Here is a 6,259-nt window from a genome sequence, read left to right on the forward strand (position 1 = left end):
CCTGGGGGGCCGTCTTGAGGAGGATGGACCCATTCCTCATTTTAGACAAACCCGCCACTTCCCCAAACTTATCCTCCAGGTGTTCCACAAAAAACATAGGCTTTGTCGAAAGAAAGGAGTCACCGTCAGTCCTGCTGCAGACAAGGTATTGTGGTACATAAGGCTCCTGCTTGGCACTAGATCTGCGTCCCTCCCATGGCGCAGCCAACGAGGGGAACGACTGAGGATCATATTGTGCAGCATCGAATTCAATTTTGCCTCGCTTAGAGACGCTGGTGGGAGTGCGACCACCAGCTTGGTAAGATTTATTGCGCTTCATTGCGCCACATCCGCCCAGATGCCACCTACTCCGAACGAGGGCTCTCCCCAAGGACGCCACCCAGCCAAAGCAACGGGTACCTGGCCGATATCCCATTGCCCGGAGTCCCCGTGCCCCAGACAAGATGGGCACATACTCCTTGGCATGCATGGGGAGGAAACAACTCTGGCATCTGTAGTGCGATCCCTGCGTGGTCAGGGGGCTACCACCAAGAGGGTACATGACGACCCCACCACAACGGACTGGCTACCGTGCTGGATTTTAGGTGTTGAAAGGGTCCACAGTTGCCGTGGGCGCTAAGAAGGGGATTGCGCACAAGACGAGGAGGCAACCCAGAAGACATGGGGTGTAAATCCCTCCACACGACAATAGATAGCATGCAATATGGAGGTGCACGATGGACCAATAGAAAAACACCACGTAAGGCGTCCTTCCCCAAATGGCACGCACTAACAACGGAAATTTTGAAAATGGCAGGTCAAACCCAAGTGGGGACCATCATATAAGGCCGAAACTGTGAAGACTCCTTTTAGTCGCCTCTTACGACAGGCAGGAATACCGCGGGCCTATTCGTACCCCCGAACCCGCAGGGGGGGGCAACGCCTGTGTAAGATGTGTGTCTGGCGCAGTTGTTAGATCGGTTACTGCTGCTACAATGGCAGGTTATCAAGATTTAAATGACTTTGAACGTGGTTTTATACTTGGCGCAAGACCGATGGGACACAGCATCTACGAGGTAGCGATGAAGTGGGGTTTTTCCTGTACGACCATTTCATGAGGGCACCGTGAATATCAGCAATCCAGTAAAACAACAAATCTCCGACATCTCTGCGGCCGGAAAAAAATCCTGCAAGAATGGAATCTGAAGAGAACCGTTCAGCGTGGCGAAAGTGCAACGCTTCCACAAATTACTGAAAATTTCAATGCTTGACCATCAACAAGTATCAGCTTGCGAAATATTCAATATATCTACATGGGCTTTCAGAGCCGAAGGCCCACTCGTGTACCCTTGCTCGCTGCACAGCACAAAGCTTTACGCCTCATTTGGGCCCATCGGTACGAACATTGGACTGTTGATGACTCGAAACATATTGCCTGGTTGGACGTGTCTCATTTCAAAATGTATATAGAGTATGGAAGTGTATGGGTATGAATACGACATCATGACTCCATGGACCCTGCATGTCAGGTGGAAACTGTTCAAGCTGGTGGAGGCTCTGTGACGTTGTAGAGCGTGCGCATTCGGAGTTATGTGGGATCCCTGACACGTCTAGATACATTCTGTCTAATCACCTGCATCCATTCAAGTGTCCATTGTGGATTCCGACGGAAGTGGGTAATTCCAGCAGGACAAAGGAGCGGCCCACACAACCACAATTGCTAGAGTGGCTGCAGGAACACTCTTCCGAGCTTAAACACTTTCGCTGGCCACCAAACTCCCCAAACATACTGTACGTCTCTAGTAAATATTATAGCATTAACTAGCATATCTGGAATGCCTTGCAAAGTGTTGATCAGAGGAGATCTCTTCTCCCTCTTACTGTTACGGATTTATGGGCAGCTCTGCAGGTTTCATGGTGTCAGTTCCCTGCTGCGCGACTTCAGCCATCAGTAGAGTCCATGCCACGGCGTGTTGAGGCACTTCTGCGTGCTCGCGGGGGCCATAAACGATATTTCTTTGATTCCACAGTGTAACAAATTACTTGTCAATGTGACAGCCTTACCAACATGTTTTCAAATGGTTCTAGTATACGGTACGTCTCGGGAGACGGGTTACAATTTAAAATATGAGTATTATATACTCAGTCCCCTCTACAAATTCTAGCAGGTAGTGATGGGAATTTCAGAACATCCTGTACGTTTCCAGCAAACTGTATAGCCGTTGTCGTGTTACAATTGGTATCTGCGAATACATTCCATAATTTGTGACAGATCGTGAGGCGCGACTGTAGACGTCCGTAGCGTTTACCCAGGGGGCGTCTCGGCTACGGCAGCTCTGACGGCCACGAGAATAGCCGGAGGTAGAGAGCGCAGCACGGCTAGTTTGAAGGCCACTTTCAACTAGTGTTGCCAGAGGTGTCTCTTTTTAGAGATTCTACGACTCGCCCCACGTAAGCTTTATCTGCTAACATTTCGAAATACACTATCCTATCAATGAGTGTACAGACACCTATTAGTGGACATTAATATGCAGTGTGTCCAACCTTTGTCTCTATGGCGGCTTGAACTCTGCTCGGGACACTAAGTGAGGTGCCTGCCGACAATTTACGCACCACACACGGAGATCGTATCTACGTGTTTGTACATGCAAGGCAATACATTGCTCAGCAAGATAGCCATATCTCTCACCAATTTTGAACATTTGGAGCACAATGGGCAGGTTCTTTAAAGCAGGTCGCGATTTTGGCGATGTAATGAACCAACTGAACTGAATTTGGTACCATATCCATCAGGAGGGTATCCACTAACTTTATCAGTCAATGTCAAGCCTAGTAACTGCCAGAGGTGGCCCAACACGTTATCGACTTATCAATTTGTGAAGCTCTTTGTCTTGAATTAATCATCCAGTTTTTCTTCAACTCTAATCATTCATTTGCCCCTACACGTACAGTCATGCTCAAAACTATCCTAACGACCGAATTGAATTTCGCCTGATTCACATGCAACCTACATAACGCAACTGTCTAGCAGGTCCTCTTATCGCTCCTTGGTACAGTCGTTTGACTATTGAAAGTGGTTCCAACAAGTCACCACGAGAAAACACTGTTCTGTATCGCAATAACTCAAAATGTAAAGTAATACCACGATACTACAAATATCACGGAACACCTTATCACAGATAAGACTGCCCTTAAGGCTTGTGGCTCACATTTATTACAATAAATGACATACCTGACATTTTACCACTCTCATTATTATTACGTCAGATAGGTAATGCACATTGTAAATTCGTCGAATTCATGATTTACTCTTCAAAGTAACATACCGTACTTATTATTTAACACAAAATAAGATTAAAAATTAAAGGTATTCACGAGCAGCTAATTGAGAATATTTATGAACTTCAAATGACACGACGAACCGTCTCGTTCTGCATACGGATGCAAACTCAGGTCATGCAGACTAAGCAAAGATTTCGTGCCTGACGGAAACTAACAGTCACTCGTGATTAGGCATACAGAGAGTGATATACCTCGATTTTAAACAGAGCCAGTTTGCAAATACCAACTTTAAATTACATAGCGCAAGTATTTTTGCCGGACGCGAATTCCTACCCAGCACCTATTGTCCCTGTTAACGAACGACGAGAGATGTTGAATCTTGGTTCTTAACAAGTAACTTACGTGAATTGCCGTGAGGTAAGGCTTTGTACTGGGCAGGGATTCGAACTCAGAACTTAATCGGATAGATATCGACGCACAATCAACTGTGACATTTCGGATTTTCTCGGCAGTAGCTAGATGTTTTAACTGAAATGACGAGACGAAAAATACATTTTTTTCCTTCCCAAGACTCCAACCCGGCATCTATCGCTGTTATATTCTAGAGAAAACGAACGTTAAATATGGGTTTGTTGCACCAGCAGCGACATGTGAGCGTGTTGGAACTAGAAATAATATGACGAAGAGTTCAGTGCTCACTGGGAATACAGCTCCACACATCATATCGCTTTTGACTACACACAAAGATATGTCAGCTTCCGAATTTTTGTCCAGCTAGGACTAACATCTTGAACTTACAGTGGTCTCGCAAATAGTCCTGTGTCTCACTGGGTGTCAAAACGTCACATATCGTTAGTGTTGACAATGAATGAAAATACATTAAACATTAAAATAATTATCCACCAGCAGGTAGGTGTTCTCATGCTAGAGCTTGATAATACATAATGAAATCTATAGTGCCGGGCCAGGATTCGAACCCATTCACGCGCAGTATGTGGAGATGTTGAGGAATCAGCAGTTCTGAACAAACAACAAATAGTAGCCGTGATGTATTCTCACGAAGGGATCAAATTCAGCGTTAAGTACGGTCTAAGTTGCATTCCCAGTTCAGAACCGATTTTATCGACATACAGAAGCTCAGATAAAATATGGACTAAATGTCCTTTGAGCGTTATTTAAGCATCACAAGACTGCACACACATGCAATCGATTTCGAGGTGCAAAGTGTTTATCTTACTTTGGTGACAGGTGGGCATAAGAGATTTCCAAAATAATCTTTTGTCGGAAAGAAACAAGGTAAGTGTTTTATTTGTATATATTTTGTAGGAAACTGTAATCGTGATGGAAGATTATACACCTTACTGTTTGACACAACTGCTAGGAGAAAACGCTGCATCCTAACCAAACCCTGCGGTTCCTCTCCATATCCCCGTAAGACACGATCAGGGGATTCTCCACGCATACCGCTACACAGCTGTTCCTAGCGCACCTGAGATTTGGCAACATCGTCACAAACATTAGGCAACACTGTGACAGTGCAATCACTTCCGCCTATGGTACTGAATTGGCTCACTAAATTTACTTGATATTACCTTTCCATTTGAATGGCTCATGCTGTATAATCCTTACGTAAACTAAGATACTGAGGCAGAAAATTCAATTTTTTGGCTAAAGAAATGCTATTCTTCACATAAGTGGCAACTTTTATTATCTTTCACGATGCGTTATGAGGCTGAGCGTCCAATACCATGATGAGAGTGGTGCAAAGGTAGCAGTGTGCCTGTAACCCGGTGGTACCGCCCATGTCTCGTGTCAGAACGGCTCAATCAGTCGTCAGTTCCAACTGAGGTAGGGACCATCGTGTGCGAGGTTTTTTTTTAAGGAGCTGAGAATTTCCAGAAAAAATTCTGTATCGAAATCGGAAGAAAACCTTTACACATCAAATCTTCTTGGTAGCTCGACTCAGTAAGTTGTGTTAATCGTCATAGATCATGGCGTTCTGACTTCCAAGCTGCTTCGCAATACCAGCGTCTCTGAAGAAATTCGAATCGACCATCAACGATACGAATTTCAATATTGTTCTTCACTTAAGACTCACATTCCAGGGTGATAAGTATGAAGGAAATGAGCCTCTTGATTACTCTATGCTAAACTTTCCTGCAGACATGTGCTGACAGTGTCTCTAGCAACTTACTTTTTCTCTGGGTAGCTTCAAATGTGGGCAGTTTTGTCGCCTTAAATCCAATTGAATATTCTAAATATCATTTGTGAACAGCGTTCACTTCTCCATTAATTAATTTATGGACCTCAAAAGAAGCAATTTGCCTTAGTAGCTATAGAGCAGGTTCTGATAGGAATTGACGCAATCTTTTTCATCCATTTACCATAGAAAATCAAAGAAAGAAACCAAACATTACATTGCATTTACTCCCTGTGCCTTGAGTAACACATATGAATCCATGACAATAATAAATTATTTGAAGAATCTCCTGTGCAAGGAAAAGAACAGAATGTGACGCTTTAATTATAGCGCACTTGATCAGAAACAATGAAATTAATTCTGTGTCACATTGATGTACTGCATTCTAATGTAATAAAATAATCATCAAATTAAAACGGTTTTGTGCCTCCTTTGCTATCAAGAGTGAAACAGAAATCGTAGACAGATTTTATGGGTCACTACTCAACAACATTAAAGCATTTTACATGGTTGAGAGTGTGGAGTGGAGCAGATGTTGTCGGCAGAAGGCAGCGCAGTGCCTCAGCCCCCGCCGGTAGGCAGCAAACGGGTCCCAGAGAACTCAGACGCATGCGGTGTTCAGAGGCAGATGCTCGGTAAATAAATCTTTCGCTAAAACATTGTTGAACCAAACTATTATTACCAGTGTGACACAAAGCGAAATATATTGTAGATTCGCTTGAAATACACGCATAGCTTCAGCACCGAGAGGAAAGGGGCGATAAAAATTTTGTCGTTGTCTGCTTCCGGTCGCCAGAC

The sequence above is a fragment of the Schistocerca gregaria genome, unplaced genomic scaffold (assembly GCF_023897955.1).
Source record: "Schistocerca gregaria isolate iqSchGreg1 unplaced genomic scaffold, iqSchGreg1.2 ptg000351l, whole genome shotgun sequence".
Classification (NCBI taxonomy): Eukaryota; Metazoa; Arthropoda; class Insecta; order Orthoptera; family Acrididae; genus Schistocerca; species Schistocerca gregaria.